Source organism: Anolis carolinensis, chromosome 1, assembly GCF_035594765.1.
Source record: "Anolis carolinensis isolate JA03-04 chromosome 1, rAnoCar3.1.pri, whole genome shotgun sequence".
In the NCBI taxonomy this organism is placed as follows: Eukaryota; Metazoa; Chordata; class Lepidosauria; order Squamata; family Dactyloidae; genus Anolis; species Anolis carolinensis.
Genome location: NC_085841.1, coordinates 26630287 through 26653143, shown reverse-complemented (window position 1 = coordinate 26653143; position 22857 = coordinate 26630287).

The following is a 22857-nucleotide window of genomic DNA, read 5'->3' as shown; positions in this document are numbered from 1 at the left end:
TTGTTGCATTAAGCAGACCTTCTGTTTGCCTTGACTGGGCTGGAGACTCAGATTTCATCCCTCTAGCAAAGTTGTGCCATTTACAAATATTTAAAATATGACTTATGTCAACTCCAGGGAGGCCAGGCAGGTTGTGTACATACATACAAACCTCTAACCCAGTGTTTCTAAGCCAGAACAGCTATTTTGAGGTTAAATCAAGTTGAGTCAATCAGCAGTTCAATAAAAATGATGGAGCCCAAAAGACACATTCAAGTCAGCGCTCTCAACTTCAGAATAAATATTTTGCCACTTTAGAAGAATTCCGGGGATATAATCCTTCGTTCCAGCCATTCATTAACCCAACACAAAACAGCTGGTAAAAATGCAAGGTTTTTGCAGAATTTTTCATCTCCGGCCCCCCACCATATGCCCCTAGAGTGAGATAGCTGTTCACTCTTGAAAGGCACAGAGCATCTGAAACTGGTTAGTCCCTGAAATGTCCTGGGTTGCTGAGGCAGCGAAAACATGAACCTGGAAATTTTCCTTGAGGGGATGTGTGTGGTGCATTAATTAACCGATCCAAACAGCATGGCTTATATCAACGAGGGATATGTATAAATATTCCTGGTCTCTGCTTCATATTGAAAATATCAACATAAGGACACAAATTAGCTATAGGCTGAGGAGGCTACCCAAAGAAATATCTTATATGAAATCAAATAGCAGACTGATTTGAAGTGGGAAAAGATTAAAACTACAGTGGATGGGTCCCACTGTTTTCCTGGTTGTATTTCCTGTTCTGAAGAATGATGAACATTGTATAAACTCCATATGGGTTTACTTTCATTAATTGAGTGAGGTGATTTCATTTATGACACTAACAAAAAACAATACAGGTCTGATTCCCCTGAGTTTCAAACATTATTCTAACCAATGCATATGTGTAGGTTATTTATATTGGGATTGGTAGCAATGCCCAATTGACCACAAATATTCAGTGTCCACAGCCAGTGAACTGAGTGGCAGAGGTACCTTAAACTTATTTCAAAACATACAAAGGGACTTTGCAGGACTTTTGAAACTATCTGAGAGAATGTTGTAGCATATACTTTCAGAGACAGAGGGCTTGTCTACACCTGAAGAAAAAAAAACATTCCCTTCTAGTCCAGCACTAGCAGTCTTCACAAAGCATGGGGGCTTCTGGTAAAATTCCATGTTTTTTGTCCTTAACCCAACTTGGTCCACTTTAAGCAAAACTGAAGGATACTCTGGACTTTGCAGGAAAGGGTTACAGATGTTTGTATCTGGGGGCTTCGTGGCAATCTGGATCAGTTTCATTTTGGCCTCATCTGCTGTCCACATGGACAAAAACACCATCGCTTTTTCCTGTGCAAAAAAAATATATCAAAATTTGAGGTGATTTTTCAGTAATTTCTATAGCTGAATTTGGATGGAAGATAGTTAGGGGAGTGATGGAGCTGCAAGGAGAGAATTTGTTCCTGAATCTGCTAGATGTGCATCCCCCAGTTTAAATATATGCTGAGAAAAATCCAAAGAAATGAAGATATCGGTATGAAAACAGTATATTAACATGAACCTCATCATGTCCTAGCTGAAAACCTTAGTTGAGGGACAACATGATTTAAAGAAACATTTCATAAAATGCTGGGTTTTGAGCTATCTTCTAGTCTAAGGGTAATATGATAAACTTTCATATTATAAACACACATATGGGGTGCCCCCATACATGGGCTAGACTTTCTAAATTTGGCTGCTCAAAGCAACACATATATGCTGGGTGCTAATATTTTGGGGGATGGAAGGCACTAATGCTGCTTATTTGGAGCCATTTTACTGTTAATTAAACCGGGGGCACTTCTATACTGACAACAAACGTGGGCCTGATAAGGCATCCCAAATTATGGATCAGACCCACATGGTGTCTTCATTGGGATTGCGTTAGCTGCCTCGGAGGTGGGATGGAATCCCTACTGCCTAGCCACTCCAGACACAGCCTCCCTCCTGTACTGCAACAGTTCCCAGCTGTGGCATGGCACCTACTTTCTACCTCGGTGCTTTTGCTGACGTCACAATATGAAAGAGGGGAGAAGGAGAAAGTCCCCTCTCCCTCCTCCCATCACCTTCACCACAACAGCACTCTGTTTAATATCAACCAGAGTACCAGGAAGCAGGTAGGTGCCATCTCACACCTAGGGACTGCCACAACACGAAAAGTAGGATACCAGTGGTTGCCATCTTGTGTTCCCTGATACACTGAGCATGGGCAACGCAAGATGGCAGACAAGACAGTTGTGGTTAGTTCAGCTTGAGAACCAGCCCCACTGCCTTCATTGTCTCTAAGTCAGGGGACAACTCAAATTCTGGGTATTTGGTTTTTTTTCCTGACTTTATTTAACTCAAGGCAATGCCATATTAAGGGTGCCTTTCCCAAGATTAGCCTAGATCAGTCTCATATGGCATTTAGCCACCGCAGAGCTGTTCCAAACATACATTGAACTAGGGACATTATTACATTAAAGCCAGGATTCGCCACACATCATGGCAAATCCCTGGGATGGCGAGGGGAGTAGAGAACCTGACACCCCACACTCCACATTGCCCGATTTACTGCTGGTCCCATCTCACAGGGGAAAGCATCTGCCTCCTGGCTTCCTCCCATTGTTGCAAAGGCAATATGGGGAGCCTCTCATGTTGCCACCGCTGCGGGGTACGGTGCTTGCTCTCCTCTTTTGCCACAGAGCCCCGATGGCAATAGATGTACGTCATGAATGGGCACTGTGGCAAAAGAGGAGAGCAAGCAGTATACTATGGGCAAATTAGCCCGCATGATGAGGTCAAAGGTGGTCAGTGTAAATGACTCCCATGACAGAAGTGATCCTATATTTGCTTGATTTATTAAAAAGGTGTTTTGTGGTAGTCCTGGTTTCACCTATAATTAAAACACCAACTTAGAGCTTACAAGATACATCAACTGTTATTGTGTTTATTACTCCTTCCAGGAATCTTCCCATTAATTATCAGTTGATCTACAAGGTTTCTTGGATTTTAGAGTATATAAACAACCATCCAAAGTATTCCTTTATGAGGACTGAAGTTTTTTATTCTAGTTCTGAAAATGCTTGAGCTATTCCTGAAAAACCTTAAAAATTCTGTACAAATTTTTTTTTGTGAGACCTTTTGGAGGTCTAGTATATTCCACCAAATTATTTCAGTTATCCGTCCCCTTTGTAGAATAGAAGACAATAAGTAGGTTGAAATAGCCATGATAGTATTGGACTTCCAATTTTTACATCAGTTCAAATTACAACATGCCATTTTACCCTTCACTTCCACTCCAATGTACATTCCAATGCATAAAGATATCATAACTCTCTCCTTTTAAAAGACTTGTTGGAGATACTTAACATTTTTGACATCAAGGTGTATGGCTACTTTATAGTTGGTCTTTAGATTCTTTGCTCTCGAAGTTTGCATTTTCCCATTAACTCAAAGAATGCCTTTGGTTTCTTTAAATGTTTACATAATCAGTCATTCTTGATTTCTTTTAATTTTTAGATGTATAATTTTTTACATTTCAGAGGAGCACCATTTGTTTTCTTGCAGTCAATAATGGCTGTTTATCTTGAAAGTGAGATAATTTTGTTTCTGAAGTGTAAAAAAATCCTCTCAATATTGCAATAGCATTCAAAATATGAACAAAAACCATCAAAATGGCTTGGGTCTCATTTTAAAAGCATAAATTGGTTGTTATAATGCGGCCACCATTCTACCAGAACTACCAATTTAAAATAAAGTTATGACACATTCTGCAACCTAAGCCAAATTCAGACCAAATCTAAAGTGGCACAGTGTGTTAAAGCGCTGAGCTGCTGAACTTGCGGACCAAAAGCTCCCAGGTTCGAATCCCGGGAACGGAATGAGCACCCGCTGTTAGCCCCAGCTCCTGCCAACCTAGCAGTTCGAAAACATGCAAATGTGAGTAGATCACAGCAGGAGGGTAACAGCGCTCCATGCAGTCATGCCGGCCACATGACCTTGAAGGTGTCTACGGATAACGCCGGTTCTTCGGCTTAGAAATGGAGATGAGCACCAACCCCGAGTCGGTCACAACTGGACTTAACGTCAGGGGAAAACCTTTACCTTTACCTAGCTAGTCTAAGGCCCCTCCTGTACTGCCATATAAAATCCAGATCATCTTCTTTGAACTGGATTATATGGCAGTGTAGACTCATATAATCCAGTTCAAAGCAGATAATGTAGATTTGCTTAATCTGGATTATATGGCAGTGTAGAAGAGGCCTAAATTTTCTGAAGCATGCCTGCATTTTCTTTAAACACCTATAGAAACAAATGGTAGTTCCAATAAAATATCAAACTCCTGCCCTCCCTTTTAGTAAAAAAAAAAAAGAGAGAGAGAGAGAGAGAGAGAAATGAGTCAGAGAACAAAAGCTTTATTTTTTAAAAAGACATGGAGAAATGGGAATAAAAATAAACAATGTTGAATTCTTTCTCACAAAATTCCATGCTACCCACTAAGATCTTCCCATTGTTTTGATAACCTGATATTAATATTTTTCTGAAAAAATGTACAGGCACTTATTTATTGTAAAGCATCTTCACATGTTCCAACTGAAGTCAATGTACTTTCTACTAAACAATATAATCAACACAAGGTTTTGTCCATGTGACATTACTGGCAACTCACCACACAAAACGTTTCTTGTTAGCTATGGAATCCTAACATTAAAAGCCACTAGAACAGTGGTTCTCAACTTTTCAGTCCCTAGATGTTTTGGCCTTCAACTCCCAGAAATCCTAACAGCTGGTAAACTGGCTGGGTTTTCTGGGAGTTGTAGGCCAAAACACCTGGGGACCCACAGATTGAGAACCACTGCACTAGTGAAATGTTTCCATCTTTCCAATGTGATATCTAGTGCTGCCTCACTTTTTCCCTGATGCAGGTCTTGCAGTACTAGACTTTCTCCATTACCTGGTCATGGTGGGTTGTAATCATAGAATCATAGAGTTGGAAAAGATCACAAGGGCCATCCAATCCAACCCCATTCTGCCATGCAGGAACACACAAGCACTCATCCAGTTTCTGTTTAAAAACCTGCAAAAATGGAAACTCTACCATATTCCACTGTCAAACACTTCTTACAATCGGGAAGTTCTTCATGTTTAGGTGGCCTCTCTTTTCCTGTAGGTTGAAGCCACTGCTCCATCTTCTAGACTGCATCAACACATACAAAAAGAGTACTGTACTTTGGAGTTGCCGCAGGTGCAGCACAGGAGTGTCTGTGGAGCCCTTTGTTTTCCAGAGGGCCAGTTCGGCAGAGGTCATACTGAAGCCACTGCTGCAGCTGTTTCACTGACCAAAAGAAAATCCTTGGCAGACCCTTCCTGGCAATGTTACTTCTGGTGATGTCACAACAGGGTGCCCATCCATGTGAACAGCAAAAGTAATGTTGTCAGGAAGGCTCTACCAGGGAGCTGATTCTACTTATAGCTGACAATAGTGCAATGGGTCTGTTTGATGTGTGGACACCTCAATAACACCAGGATCACCCTGGAGTTAATTGTGATTCCCCTTGTGTTGGATTAACAACTGGAAGCAGCCCTTCTACTGCAAAATCAGGTGTATATCATGTGGACTTCTAACAGCAGTTTATTTGGCCCATGTAGTAGTAGTATTAGTAATAGTAATCATCATCATCATCATCATCATCATCATCATCATCATCATCATCCCAGGAGCAAGCTATCAGAACAAACGCAATTAAGGCCAAGATCGAAAAATCAGCTGATGACCCAAAATGCAGACTTTGCAAGGAAACCAATGAAACCATTGATCATATCCTCAGCTGCTGTAAGAAAATCACACAGACAGACTACAAACAGAGGCAAAACTATGTGGCCCAAATGATTCATTGGAACTTATGCCTCAAGTACCACCTGCCAGCAGCAAAGAACTGGTGGGATCACAAACCTGCAAAAATATTGGAAAATGAGCACGCAAAGATACTGTGGGACTTCCGAATCCAGACTGACAAAGTTCTGGAACACAACACACCAGACATCACAGTTGTGGAAAAGAAAAAGGTTTGGATCATTGATGTTGCCATCCCAGGTGACAGTCGCATTGACGAAAAACAACAGGAAAAACTCAGCCACTATCAGGACCTCAAGATTGAACTTCAAAGACTCTGGAAGAAACCAGTGCAGGTGGTCCCTGTGGTGATGGGCACATTGGGTGCCGTGCCAAAATATCTCAGCCGGCATTTGGAAACAATAGACATTGACAAAATCACAATCTGCCAACTGCAAAAGGCCACCCTACTGGGATCTGCACGCATCATCCGAAAATACATCACACAGTCCTAGACACTTGGGAAATGTTCGACTTGTGATTTTGTGATATGAAATCCAGCATATCTATCTTGTTTTCTGTGTCCTAATAAAATAATAATAATAATAATAATAATAATAATAATAATAATAATAATAATAATAATTTTATTCCTTACCCACTTCACCTTGTGGCTCGAGAGGGGTTACAAAACAATTAAAACATATAAACATTGTAAAAATAGCACAAATGCATGTATTAAAATGTATTTCTATAAAAGAGACATATTAAAACATATTTATATAAAATACATATTAAAATACACAAAACAGATATTAAACAAAGGACATGAGTTTAAAATTAATGTTTAAAAACTGGCAGGGTAGATATGACCCTAGTTTCTGGAGCAGCAGAACGCAAGCTGTCTCTTGCTTCAAAATGTCTCCTGCTGAACTAATTAATACTCAGTCTTGAAACACCTTAATTAATACTGGTCAGCAATTCTTAATATAATATAATAATAAAAACCTTTATTTATATTCCACTCTATCTCCCCAAGGGGACTCAGGGCAGATCACAGTACACATACACGGCAAACGTTCAATGCCATTTGAACAGACAGGATAGAACAGACAGAAAGGACATATGCTTATTTATTTTATTTATTTATTTATTTCAATTATTTATTGAATAAGGGGACTCAGGGCAGCTTACAAGTGACAATTGATGCTGTTACACTGATATACAATAAACTAAAATGATTAAAACAGTTAAAACAGTCATAAAATAGTCATAAAATACAATAAACAAAGTTTAAAACAATGCAAAGTGCTTATGCCATTCATCCACCAGACCTTATACAAGAGCCGTAATTCAGACCGCGTCGAAGCCAACACATGCTTATTCTTCAAATGCCTGCGTACATAGCCAGGTCTTCAGTTTTTTTCTGAACCCCAATAGGGATGGGGCCTGCTGAATGTCACTGGGGAGGGAGTTCCACAGCCAGGGAGCCACCACTGAGAAGGCCCAGTCTCTCGTCCCCACCAGCCGTGCCTGTGAGGCGGGTGGGACCGAGAGCAGGGCCTCTCCAGAAGATCTTAAGGTTCTTGTGGGCTCATAGGGGAAGATACGTTCGGACAGGTAAATTGGACCAGAACCGTTTAGGGCTTTGTAGGCCAAGACCAGCACTTTGAATTGGGCTCGGTAGCATATCGGCAACCAGTGGAGCTGGCTTAACAAGGGAGTAGTATGCTCCCTGTAAGCCGCCCCAGTTAACAATCTGGCTGCCGCCCGTTGTACTAATATGTTGTCTCAAAGTCCAGTTTTGGAGGTTGGAGGTTGAGTTCGAATTGGCCACCTTTCGGTTGGTAGATCTTATTACTGCTGGTGATTTTACCAGATGTGCTAAACCCCAGCCCTGATAGAAGATCCAGGTTAATTAAGGTTTTGTACAGTGCAGTCACAGATCCAAATCCAATCACCCCCACCCCCACATACACACACACACACACAAGAGTAGAGCCACTGAAATGAAAAAATTGTACATAAGTATTTATTTACTTACCATGTTCCCATTGTATCAGTGGGCTTACTGTAGTTGGAACTAATGACTGAATTAAGTTTTGCTTGGTCCAAACCATATTGGCAGTCCTAAATGAAGTAGTATCCCTGAACCAATTTATAGTTGCTGTGTTGACATCTGTGTAAATACCATAGGTTTTTTTTTAATGACACTATCAATATGATTCAGGAAGATTGGTTAGTGTATTATGGATATGGATCCTAAAAAAACAAAGAAAAGACATCAAGAGAAGTAGAAATAATAACAAGGATGAAGAGAGTGAGGGGACAATTTTGAAAGTGAGGCAATCATTTCATATAGATTAACCACAGAATGTACATGTGCCACATGCTGTCTTGCAAATTTCCAGTATCATTTATTACTTTGTGCTGACTGAGTAGAAACCATACCAATTTCCTTAGAGACAAACACAATATAAGGAAAGTTTATTTGAATTCATGTTAGCCTCACTCATAAGAGCACATACTAATCAGTGGTTGGCTATTACAGCTAGGGAGACGTGACCAGAGTGATCTATGAAAAGAAAGGAGTGAGAAACTAAGAGCGAGAAAATGTTACTGAGTGCCAATTCAACATTCAGACCCACATAAAATTGTGTAATGTGTTTTCTGTTTCTTTTGGCTTTGGAGGCAAATGGCATAGGCTGAAAAACTGTCCTTTCAAAGCAAAGCTCATTGTGATGCCAAGCTTGATTTAATATAATTGCAGATTGGCACTCATGCCAAATGGACATCTTGAAAAGCAGCTCTATAAGGGTGGGAATATACTTTCTCTGTATGGTTGTCAGGTTTCAGGAATTCAAAGGCATGGTCTTGTTAGACTGGAATATCAATATGCAAAGGAATCTTGTAGCACCTTAGAGACTAATAGCCTGGCTTTGCGGCAAAAAGAGAGGGGCAGTGGGGTGAATCTGTCACCACAGCCCTCTCTTGGTGAAGTTTTCCCCATTATATGTGGAAAGTCTCGCCATTCTGCACAGGATCCATTGGAGTCAGCACAACATGGGAAGCATTCCCATGTTGTGGGGGGAGTTCAACGATGCTTTCTCCCCCCCCCACATTGGGGGCAGGGCCTCAGCCAGAAGTCACACAACGTTGTGTGATGGCCAGTGTGGGGCTCCATCCCCAAAACAGGGTGGAAGCATAGTGGGATGATGATTTAGGTGAGTGTGATGAGGCCAAAAGAGAAAGAACTTGTAGCATAAGCTTTCACAGACTATGGCCCCTTACACACTGCCCCTATATCTCAGGATCTGATCCCAGATTATCTGTTTATCCTAGATTATCTGGCAGCAGAGACACATATAATCCAGTTTAAAGCAGATAATCTGGGCTCAGATTCTGGGATACACTGCAGTGAAGAAGTGACCTTAGTCTATTTCCTCAAATTCAAAGTCTCTGGAAAAAAGTATAGACATCAGAGAACTGACGTGCTTTACCAGATCTTGGGGTATAGAGCTCCTACAGGTTCCCCTGGGCAGAAAATTTGTACTCAAACCAACCACTATTGCTCACTCTTGCCATAAATACTGGATGCCCATCTCAACCACCCCCTAGATGGAATAGGGTCTTTCTGGTTGATTGTGGAAGCATTTGTATGTGCAATGCTGATGCAACAAAAGTCAGGATTTATGACAAGGGGACTGGAAGAGAGATGGTAGGTATCCGTTGTTCAACTCATTGTGCCATTTGTAGCAAAGAAAGGTGTGGAACACTAGTCTCACAAGATCTTGCAAGATCTTGAGCCTAGTAGCAGAAACATAGGGCCTCTGGTTCAGCTCCAGAATCAGCATAGGAGCTAGAAACTTTCCCCATATGTTGCAGGAAGGTTCACCTAAGATGACACATGACTGGAATGGTGGCAGCTGTTGTGGCAATCAAGTGCATTGAGCCACCTCTCTAGCTTCAACCTCCAACTACTTCCTTTGACCTTGTCACACAGCCAAGAACATACCACATTGTTGTTGGGTGTAGGGAACCGGCGCCCATATCCCGCATCACCTGACTCCAGCTAAGAACAATCACATGGGGGGGAAATGTGGAGCACACAGCTTCCCCCCATGGATTTTAATGGCAACACCAGTACAAAGTTTTAAACTGTGTATTTTATTGTGATACTGTTCTGTTACTTTATTCATTTATGTAATTTATGTATGTGTTATGATTTGTTGTAAGCTGCCTCGAGTTCTTTTGGGTAGGGGGCAGGATATAAATAAAGATTTATTATTATTATTATTATTATTATTATTATTATTATTATTATTATTATTATTATTAACATGGGAAACTTCTTGTGTTGCTGTAGCAGCGACATGCACCGGTTCTGCCCTCCTTCACCCATGGAGCAGCGCCAGCATCATTTGATGGGAGCCAGTGAGTTCTGTGGGTGACCTGGGCTAAACCAGCACATGCCACTGATTTTAGTTTCATGTGATGAGGTTGCTTGTAAAACATTATGTGGTTGGATGAGTTTTGTCAAAATTGTGGTTCTATTTGCCAGGCAGCAAAATGCTGTGGGTGTGAACTACAAGAGAGACACAGAAAGAATAAAACTATGATATTATGAATGAATCACACTACAATATATGTCCATACCAGGTTGTCATTGCCTCACATTTCTAACCCTTGGGCTCCTATCATTCATCTTGCCCTTCTACCTTTAAACCCTACTTCCTAGGTGTTTCTCTTGGGTGAAAGTTATACTGGACAGGTAGATGTGTTTAGTGGTAAGTATATGATGGCAATGTGTGACTGATTAGCTTCATTAACTCTTAAATGGAAATATCCAGTCACAGATGTAAAGAACAAAACAGTAAAGGTTTATTATGTAACAAACACAGCAGACTTCTAGCATTACAAAACACTACAAGGAAATACTTAATTAAAATAAAAGTAGCCCTTTTCCCCAACACTCCTGTTTTTACTCTTCCATTAAACTAAAATTCCCTCTCTCACTTACTGTCCTTATCTAGTGCTAGCCCTAAACATTTCTCTATTCCTGGTTTTATATTCTTTCCCCCATAGGACATCTCTTTGTGGTATTCCACAAGTTGTGACTGGCTGATTAACCTTTCCCACCATCTGCATTTTGCCAAGTACATTTCCACAGCAAAGTAAAGATATCAATGATACACATGGATTAGAAAAATTAGGTGTACCAGCACTACCTAGCCATGCTGGCTGCAAGACTCTGGGAATCATACTAACTAAAAATAACTTTTCCAACTTGCATCCCACTTTGTGGCTGCTGTTTTATTTCCTTGCCCAAAACCCTGCAGTCCATCACTAGTACTGATATGAAGTAAGCTGACCCTCTCCAACTTCCACAAGCACTTCATCTCTTCAGATGGGTTCCAGATTTGTCCTCTGGATATATTGTTCCTTTGATGCAGAAAAAATCTTAAATAAGTGATAAATAAGGGAGAAGACAGAAGAATGGCTCCTCTCGCCCCCACCCACCTTCCAAAATTGCTTCACTGGGAGATTTGCCCTGTTGGAAACAAAAGACGGATACCAAAGAGCAAATCTGTCTGTTTAGAATAAGTAAAGGAAATACAAAGATGGATTAGGTTAGAGAGTAAAAACACAAGCTAGGAGGGATTGAAAAAAGGAGAAAGGTCTCTATTAAATTTCATTAGCTGTGGGCAAAATGGGTGTGGAAAAATATTGCCCTCCAAAGACAAGGAATTATGAGAACACTATCCCTTCTCTCTGCTGGTTTGCTTAAGAAAACATTTGTCCTATGTACCAAACAGTAAATTGATTCACTACCACCCTTATCAAATCAGATCCTATACAAATAACGATAGGTGAACTACTTGCCAGTATTTTGAAGATGATCTGTTTGCAGGCCATTAATCTCAGGCTTGTTCAGTGCAAAGTAAGAAGTGTGGGAGATGTCGTAGGGTGCTTCCAGACATGACAGAAATGTGCCCCAAAGCATGTTTTTAAAAGCCTCTTTGGTGCACATTTCTATCATTATATTCCCCCCCCCAAAAAAAATGGGCTTTCCCCATTGGGTGTCCACATGCCCTCCCAGTAACTTCTGGAAGGGCATGGGGCCACCAACCCCCCCCCCCCCAAAAAAAATCCCTTAAAACCAAAACAAAACTTACTGGGTGCCATGAGGTCTCTCCGGCAGGCCTCCGGGCACGTGGAAATGATGTGCAAAGAGGGGCCAGGAGAACCCCCCGACCTCATGGCACCCAGTAAATTTTATTTTTCTTTTAAGGCTTTTTGAGGAATGGAAGATTGAAGAGGGGGTGGCTGTTCTCCTCAGTTCTCTGGGCTTGTAGAGTTCAAAGAACCAATGTGGGCTGTGAGGAATGACTCCTTTAGACCCGGGCCTTTTAGGAAGGCCCTGGTCTAATGGGGTATCTAATTAATTTGGGACAACACGGGGTTTACCTCCTTTGTCCCAGATTAATCTCTTTTACCTGAGGCATCAGGTAAAAGTCCAACAGGGCCTGCATTTTGGGCCCTGTTCGGAAGGACCCTAAGGGAAATAACTGCCAAAGTAATCAACACCATTCAAAATCTTGATTATTGTTTAAATATAAAGAAACACTACTTCTCCCCACTGCCTGCTTCTTCCCTTAGAAAATATCCCAAGCAGAGAGGGGCAGGATGTGCTCTGTTTTGATTTTTTTTTGTCACCAAATATGCCTGCTAAACAAAGGAGAAACTTTCAGCAAATCATCTCAGCAAATTATATCCAAACCAAGTGTTTCTCTTCTGCTTCTTCAGCCAAGTCCTGGATGCTAATTACTAGAAGAGGTATGCAAAGCTTTGGAGCTCTCCTTCGTAATTCGGAGATTCAGACAATTCAGAAATATGAATCTCCAAATGACTAATGGGAAAGAACCCTTCCTAAGCATTCATGAATCAAAACACAAGCCTCCAAAACTTTTGAAGAGATTCATAAAAGATCTGTAGTTTCTGAGCTTTTCTTTTCAATGTTATATACTCCATCTCCCCATCACCCGTAATTGTCTGGGATTCAAGTGGGCGGGAGCTGGAGTTGGAGGGGCAGTGAATGATGTGGTTGACATGGGCAGCTGCATGCTTTTTTTTTTTACTTGTCAGCCAATCAGAAGAAGAAAGCCAAATCACGTTGCTTTCTGCAAAGCTAGTCTTATGTATCCTCCTCTCAGCATCTCCTCTGAATTGTGTGGCCTTTGCAGGAGACAGAGAAAAGATGTGTTCTTTGGAGGTCCGTTCTGTTTCTGGGTGTTTCTTAAAACTTAAAGTTATAGTAGCTTTTTGAAAATTCTGTTTCTTTTTATCCAGTCTATAATCTTCCCCTGCTGAAATTATATCCAACCCCAAACTGTAGCCCTGTTCTTCTGGTGTGAACAGAATTCCAGGAAATGTAGTTTGGGAAGGGTAGGATCCGCTCATGTTGTATCACTGTGCCACAATTTGAGTGGATACTTTTTAATTGAAATAATTTTTTAAAATTCCTAGAAATCAGTAGATTAACTAATCTTTCAGAAATTTCACAGGATTGATTCCTTACTTATGTTGCCTCATTGTGCAGAAATTCAAGGGGAGATATATATATATATATATATATATATATATATATATATATATATATATTTCTAACAGTCCTTTTCTATTGCTCATTATGTTTTATTGGTTATATGCTTGTTTTACATGCTTGTTGAATGTGTTCTTGTTTGAAATGTATTGACACTGTATTTTATGATGTATTGTATTTTATGATGCACCGGGCTTTGTCCCAATGTAAGCTGCCCCGAGTCCCTCTGTGGAGATGGGGCGGAATACAAAAATAAAGTTGTTGTTGTCATATTTCTTTTTAAAAATTATTTCTTAAAAAATTTAAACTTTCCTAAAACTCAGTGCATGATTAAAATGTTCTGAAACTTGGCAGACTTAAAGTCATAAATGTTTCCTACAAGTGTGTCAAGTTTCATCCTGATAGCCATAAAAATGGCAGACAAATAAGCCTTGCCATTTTTCCATTGCTGCAAATGGGGAACTTCAGCCCTCCAAGTATTTTGGACTTCAACTCCCAGAAATCCCAGCCAGCCTACCGGCTGTTGGGAATTATGGGAGTCGAAGCCCAAAACACCGGGAGGGCTGAAGTTTGCCCATACCTGTTCTAGTAGATGGGCTGCTGTTCTAAATAGGTCTTATTCGCTGGTTTCTTCCCAATTAACACTCTTTGTGGAAGCCATTCACCAGCACAATGTATGTATTTGGCTGAAGCACTTTAGAGGTAACCATAGAACATAGGGAAAGTCCAGGCATGATTCTGGGTGGTCTTCCTATGTGGCCAGTAGATCAGCCAAGATTTAAAACAGCATCCAGGATTATGGTGAATCCATGCCAACAGTAGCTGAAATCAATGAATATCTTGAGAATACTGAATTCTGCCCTTGTGTTGTAACTGATCTGATTAATCATATAGAATCACTGTTGCTGCCAGCTGGAGAAGAGAAAGCTAAAGTCTGGCATAATGTGTAGATTCCATAACTACTGCCTTGGATTCTCTGTTAAATTGTGTCAATAAAATGCAACCATGAGAATAAATAAGAGCACTTTTATAAGGATGAGGAAAGAAGCAAAGTGCTAAAGTGGACTTTTCTTTACACAAAATGTTCAGAAATATGTCCAAAATTATAAAGTCAGGAGGTACATTGATGCTAATGCTTTAAACAGACTCTCTCAATGGTCCTCAGATTGTGTGCAGGAACATATTTGGAAGAATTCTGGTATGTCGGGTAGCAGAATGCAATGGACTAGTGCACTGAGAGGATGTGGTGGAAACAGGACTAGTGAGCCTAAGATGCTTTAGTAAGGTGAAAAGAAAGGTTTACATCTATTGATCCAGGGCATCTGGACAAAGATAGGAAAAAGGATAATCTGTGCTTAATAACAGGCTCCCATTAAGGTGTTCCTTACATGTGGAAGAAAGTCATTACTAAAAATTAAGCTCTACATGCCTTCTCAGGGCCCTTCCACACAGTAGTTATAATCCGGGAGAGAACAGGTTAAAAAGGAGGGGGGGGGTCAGATGACATTTGCACTAAGTGCGTGCTCAATCACAGCAACAGAGGGAAAACCCATATCAAAAAGGTCCTCCTTTATCTTGGTTCTGGGTGAAAAAAAGTGGTTTTCCCATGTCTGTGTGGCCCTGCAGTCATGTAAAGTTAGGGATTTCCCTCTTTACCCCTGTGGAGATTGCGTCCCTCCTGTGCCATTTTTAAAAAGCCTGAAACACTTGATCAGCTCTTCAGTCTCCCACGGAAAAACAGCTGATATCCAACTGGTTTAAAGAGAGGAGAAGCAGAAAGTCATTAGAGGTCTCTGAAAGTATTTATTTTAAACTTTATAATATTAAATAAATTGTGAATAAGCAATTGGGAAAAGAGAGTAATCCGGTGGATTAAAAAAAAATCCACCGTTGTGCGTGGATATTTATATGTGCATATGGTAATTTATGTTTTTTACATTGAGATATTCACATGTGAATATATGAGGATCAAAGCATAATACAGTCACTTTTTAAAAAATCTTCCAGCGGATGTCCCCCGTCCACCCTCCATTTTATCCCAAGACACAGAAGGGCTATGAGGATAGCGGGGGAAGAAAACCTGGGGCTGGCAAGTCTGTATGGGGAGCTGCTCTGAGGAACTGAGTTTTTTCATCCCCCCTTTAAAATCCATATTTTGACACTGTCTTGAACTGAGACTGACCATCTTCCGTGAGAAGTACTTCAAAAGGAAGGAAGCAGAAAGGCATGAATATCTTAAAGACTATGGACCTCTTCACATGGGGCAAATTTCGGTGGCAACTCCTGTTCCACAGCAGCTTTGCCATGGAGCCTGCTGGCTCCCATCACACACCAGAGAAGTATTTTCAGGGCAGCTATGGGGCAAAACAGCTATGGAATTAGAGTTGCCGCTGAAAAAAGCCAGTGGCAGCAACATGGGAGGCTTCCTGTGGTTGCATTACCTTCAACAGGGCAAGTGGTTCAGCAGATGCTTCCCCATGTGATAAGGTAGGGAGGGAAGTTGAGACGGTGCAGGGCGTGGGGAGACAGGTTCCCATGCCCCTGGATGTATACCGCTAAATTGGGAATTCCAGCAACATGTCTGAAAAGGTCCTATACAATAACAGTCCTACAATAATTGCACTGACTTTTAGTTTACTTCCAAGCTCAATTCAACATGCAGGTTTTGAGTTACCAAGTCCATGACAGCTTGGTGTCAAGATATTTGAAAAGGCAGCTTCTCCTATATGCCACTACACCAATATTCTGCAGAGGCCCTGCTATGTGTCCCAGTACTCCATACAGTTACGCTGGTGTGTAAGGTTGTCTGTGTAACAATGTCTTGAGTGTGGAACTCCCTAGCTCCATCTCAGACAAAAGCAAACATAGAATCATAGAATCATAGAATCATAGAATAGTAGAGTTGGAAGAGACCTCATGGGCCATCCAGTCCAACCCCCTGCCAAGAAGCAGGAAATCGCATTCAAAGCACCCCCGACAGATGGCCATCCAGCCTCTGTTTAAAAGCCCCCAAAGAAGGAGCCTCCACCACAGTCTCTCCAGCTGCAGTCTCTCCATCTGAACCACATTCAGATATGGCATGGTAACACATGTCCCTATTTTCATCTGTGAAATGTTGGAGGGTATGCATTTGCAACCCATTCTAATCCCATTTTTAAACTCAGAGCTTGTTTAGAGGTATGTGGCCAACTGACCTCACTGTCTTTGAGGCCCCTTCTACACTGTTCTTACATCCCAGGATGTGATTCCAGATTATTTACTTATCCCAGATTATATGCCAGTGGAGACTCATATAATCCAGTTGAAAGCTAATAACCTGGGATCAGATCCTGGGATAGAGGAACAGCGTAGAAGAGGCCTGAGACTAGCCAGTCTTTCTAGCTGGGACCCAAGCATAGGGAATGCCCTGAGCCTTCCCGCTTCTCTGGAACTTAAAGAAAAAGAAGAAGAAATAATAAGCAACTTTATTTCTATCCTGCTCTGCCTCCCCAATGGAGACTCAGGGTAGTTAACAGTTAATCTGTACCCTGAATGCTTTAACTGGATGCATCAGCATAGGATTGGACTAGATGACCACTGGGGTGCTTGCCAACTCTTCAGGTCTATAATTTTATGAACATAGATGGTTAAACCACTCTAGGACACATTCTTCAGCCACTTGTCTCTGGACTACCTTCTCATGAATACTCTATCTCTGTAATAAAGTTTCACATACTTTGTTCTAAAGAATTTGCAGAACTAGTAGGAAACATGCTTGTATGAGGTCATAAATGGTGGGACATGGAAAAGCAACATATACAAGTTGTATGAAATACACATGGCTTCTTCCTGTTTCTCTGAGTTGCTATTAGTCAGCTCATTTTGCATCAAAGAATCAAACAGAGATAACATTAACATGTGGAATCACTTGTAACTTTTGGAACCAATTTTGTTTTCTTAAGTGAAACCAAGCAACATGATGCCTTTATTTTAAAAATTGGTTAGGGCCGGATTTGGCCTCTGAGCTCCAAGTCAGCCAATCCTGCTATAGATTATGGCAAAATAGTCACAATTTGAGGCATGCCTCTAAAACTCTTAACCCTTTTCCCCTGAAAATATGAACTGTTTGCAATGATCTGCTTGCTCGCTCACTCTCTCCCCTCAGGAGAAAGAGGGAGGGGAAAATAGAATACATTCTTTCTTTCCCTCTCAAATTCATTTACTTCTCTAGGAACTCACTGGACAGTGTATAATATAACATAACAAAAGTGCATTTATTATGAGAACATTTGATGAGAGGAAATAAGATGGTATCTATCTACATCTTGAGGCTCATAGACATATACTGTTACCGACAAAAGCCCTGGATGGCAGTCAAAAACCTACTCATCCCTCTCAAGAATACTGAAATGCAGCTTTCTGCCAAAAAGCAAGAGTGATCAAAAGACATAAACAATAAGGCCTTTTAGAATAATGATTACATTTCAATACTTCCCTAAGCAGTTTAATTAAAGAAAATAAGCTGAACTATTAAAAGAGATTTTTAATAGTAGATCAGTTCGAAGCCTTCTTAAAATAATTTAAATTTAGAACACAATTGTGTTTAGTCTTCTACAGTCACGATTTTCTACACTTGTGGGGAAAAAAAACCTTTTATTCCTTTTTTCTTCTTTTAAAACCGGTTTTGAGGGAACACAAATACTTAACTCATTTTACTTCTGAGTCTTAGATGCAAAGGTGGATACAAAGTAACAAGAAATCTTTTTGGGCTCTTCTACACTATGCTAAAACCAGAGAGGAAGTGGGTTGAAACAACTCAATTCCTCTCGGGTTCTAGTCCCCACTCCCAACCCAAACCCTGGGCTTTCCTGGGAAGGATGGCTAGATGGCATTTTGGATAAACTAAAGGTTGACCAGGGATGCCATCCAGTCCCCCTCAAGCCCCCTATTTTCCCCCCAAAACTTACCAGAGAGGCCTGCTGATAGAACAGGCCCCTCTCGACAGGACTTCTGATGTGAGAAAATGACATCGGAAGGTGGTGGGGAGAGGAGGAAAATTTATTTATTTACCATATTTGTACCCCGCCTTTCTCAACCCCGGGGGGACTCAGGGCAGCTTCATATATCAGCACAATTTAACGCCGTCAAAACAGACAATAGGTAAAAACACATTAAAACAAAAAATTAAAACAATTGAAAACATTTGGAAAAATTATTAAAATCACATCACCCAAAGTCGTAGTCCAGGGCCATTCCAAGTTATCATAGCACATATTTAAAGTTCATTTATTGCACTGCAGATTCTCCAAAGGTTTGGTCCCAAAGCCATGTTCTAACTTTCTTTCTGAAGGCTAACAGGGAAAGGGCTTATCAAATATCACTGGGGAAGGGAGTTTCATAACCGAATTGAAACAAGTTGAAATCCCTCCCCACACCCCACACCTCCCAATGCACCATAGGTTTTAGGGATGAGTTTGGGGGGCTGGGAGTGGAGGGGGACACTATCCCACTCCTCCAGGCTTTTGAGAGCTCGAAGAAATTGAATGGCTGTGGGGACTGATCCCACTGTACAAAAAAATTATAGTCATTTTGGTGGAACCCTCTTTGATGGTGTCACTGCCTGATCCACACACCCTGATCCTCCCTAGTGAGGCAACTCCATGGTTATTCTAAATGAATGCCAATAAAAAGCAGAACAGTATTTTTATAGAGTACATGAAAGCAGCCTGCTTTGTGGTAACTTCTAGAAATTCACTGGCAACTCCTGGTTCTGGAAATAATTTTCAAGATATGTGCAAGATCTAAAACTTTGAGAGAAGAGGGAAGAGAAAGAGTCGTCAAAGTAATATCTCCTTTTAATTTTATTTTATACCCCTGAAAATTGACTCCCTCATTTTCTCTACAGAGCAAAATTATCAGTAAATTCAGGGTCAAATTTAAACATGTATTCCTCCTATATATTTTTTTAAAATCCTTTCAAACAGCATACTCTGAGTAGCTTTCTTTTTATGTAGCTCATCTCCTGCCAGCAAGTGACCCTTCAATTCTAATTGGGAGAACCAAATTCCCACTGAAATCTTACATACCTTTGTTACTTCAGTGGTAACTAGCTGGTGAAGGCCACATTTGCCATCCGAGTCAATAAAAGTGCAGAGAGAGGAAAGCTTTAATGTTCTTCAAGAGAATGATTTTTCATTCAGACTCCAGCAGTGTTGGCCCTAATTCGCCCTGAACAACAAAGCTAAACTTGCATGTGGTTTTGAAGTGATTGGCAGACCATTCTGGGCTCCTTTAAAGTTTTGTTAAGCTGTGCTAATATTCCACCATGGTTCATTTACTTTCACACTCTTTTTTTCTTTTTAAAATATTTCTCACATCTTAAACTAATGTCTTGGTTGTTTGAAATATCTTTATCCTAGGACACTTGACCTCAGATATTGTGACACATTCTACCTTTATTTTCTATGCTTCAATAACTCACATGTAGCCCAAAATATGCATACTCAAAAGTAAGTTCTGTTAACTGGGATTTACTTATATATAAGTGCCAACAGAAGTGATACCTCAATTATTAATTTAGGGCATATCTACACAGGCAGTTTAACCAGAGATGAGCAAGAATCAAATCCTTGATATCCACATGAAACATATGGACTTCTGGCTCCTAACATGGGACAAGTCTGCTTAACACAATTTTGCCCCGTGTTAGGCAAAATCGGAGAATGCTCCAGAGCTTTCCCACCCTTTGGGGTAGTGTAAATATATAAACAGTTGGGCCAGTTACAAGACAGAACTTGCCACAACAGTTTACATAGCCACCATTGATGGAGCATAATTGAGAGCAACACACAATTTTGGTTAACATGGGTCAAGGCTGGATTAAGATGGCCTTGCCCTGCATTACCTTGGATCAGCTCCATGCATAGTTTGGCCACCATGAGGTTGATTCAGGTGCCCTGAATCAAGGGATCAGTATAAATGTGCTCTCAGTCCCTTCAGAAAGCAGATTTTGAGAGACATAAGAGGGAATCCTATTGTCAACAATATATTTTTATTTCTAGAGATGCTATATTTGTTATGCCTTCTATACCCAGACAATTTGTCTAGGTTTGAATATTAGACATCTCAGCTTCATTAGGGATAGTGCCATTTGGGAATGATCTAAATACCTTAAAGGCAGCAGATCCCATCTGATCTTGGAAAGCTAAGCAAGAACAACCCTGGTTAGTACTTGGATAGGAAACCACCAGTGAATATTAGATGCTGTAGGCTATATTTCAGAACTACCTTTGAGTATATCAAAAGAAAACTCTGTCAAACCCATGGAGTCACCATAAGTCAAAAAGGGAACTAAAAGGCACACAGTATGCCATTTTTTATTTATTGCATTTGTATTCTGCCTTTGTCTCAGGGTGCTTCCAGAAAGCCTCATAATCCAGGACATTTAAGTGGGACAAAAAATTGCAGCTATCAGTCCCATCCCCCACCATCCTGACATGTTTGTTTGTAGATTTTAGAAATCCACAAGATGGAAGAAGGCATTAATTTCATAAACATCCAAACAAAGGAATGGTTGCTTTCATGGGAATTGCTTTTCAATTGTGCTTCCATTTAGCCACCTGTGTGTCCATGGCTCCATTCAAGACTGCTTCATTTTATATTATGCCCAAGGCAGCAAATTAATACTGGCATTACTTGCCATAACATGTTATTTATTTATTTACCTATTTATTTCAGTCAACGACCAGGGGAAAAAACACCAGAGCTCGAAACAGTGATTATTTTTTGGGTTACTACTCCCAGGAACATGGCCACTGTTAGTTTTCCAAGGTTTGCTTCCTTTTTCACTCAAGGAGAATGAATAGATAATGATTGTTATGATTGAGCCTCATGGCTCTGTTACTGACAGACGTGGGCGTAAGACTCCTCGAGAGTCAGATACTCTCGAGGAGCGAGAGAGAAAAAGACTGCGAGACATATTTGCAGCACCATCTGACGAGGAGTCTTTCGAAGGGTTTACGGAGAGAATGGAGGAGGGGCTGGTTAGCTCAGAGGAGGATGAGATGGATTGGACTCGGGTAAGGGAGGAAGTGGGTGCCACTGGCCATGATGGGACAGAAGATGAATGGGGACCTTCAGGATTAGACCCATGGTTTAGCTGGAGGGATGGGACGGGATCCACAGCTGGAGATGCTGTTGGGCGTAGTCAGAGGTGTTCCAGCTCTGACGAGGAAAGTGATGAGGAAACGCCCGGGTTAAGGAGGACAGCTGACAGTGATGAAGATTTGTAACTGGCATAAAATGGGGCTTGGGAGCAATTGCAAATTGCGTTGGGCAAGGTAATCTGGGCAAACGCTTGGGATCCGTGTGTGTGTGGGACGCTTCCCTGAAGACTTGTGTGCTTTCCTGTGCTGTGACCTTGACCCTCCGTCGTCTTCTTGACGGACGCCATCTCCTGCTTTGAGAACTCGGACTGAACTGACCACGGCTTGTCTTCCCCCCTTCTTGGACTTGGAAAAACTACAAACGTCTGCTTCTGGCTTTGATCTACGGAACGGAACTGGTCTACTCAACTGCTACAATCCTTGGCTGTTTTACTCGTGTTGGAGATCCTGTCTGCTGTGTGTGTGGGGGAGCGACGCAAGTTACTCTAAGCACAGTGTTGGCAGCAGAGAGGAATCTGCTGCCAATTAGTTGCATTCTTTGTATCTTTTGTTCCTTGGCTTTCGTTTCGTTTATACCCAGGCTGACGCAAGCAGTTTGTTTTTACCCGGATTAAACTCCGGTTTAATCCGGTTTATCTTTTGAACATTTACTTTTGCCCCTTTTTGCTCCTAAAGGCAAAAACTGCCTGGCCCTTGTGTTTTACGGGCATTTTTTGAGTTCTGTAATCTAATAAACTCTGTTACTTTGAATCTTGTGGCGTTCTGTCCTTGACAATGATAGAAGGGATTCCCTTTGGCACCAGTATAGTTCTGTCTTTCACAGCAAGTACAAAGTCCTACTCTTTCACATATATGACTAGTAAATAGTATTGTGGTGATTCAGGGAGTAAAACCAAAGAAGGTGTCCTGAAAGAAGACTGCAGTTTCACTATCTGAAGCCTTTTTCTTACTCAGCCTAAATACGTTAAAAGTAATGACCATAAAGAAAACCAAAATCTACTCAGGTATTTGTTGTTGTTTTTCTTGTTTCTGGGGGTTTGTTGTTCATAGAGACTTAGAGAAATTTCAGGGTGGGGAGGTAGGGTATGGGGAGGGAGTTTGGGGAGAGCATAGCACCAAACAGAATGCAATTGTATGTGAGAGCAACCCCATGCTGATGTGATAATAAATTCAAATTTCTCATTTCTGTAGAAAGTTGACCACAGGCACTTCATCAATCAGTATTTTGATTTGTAATG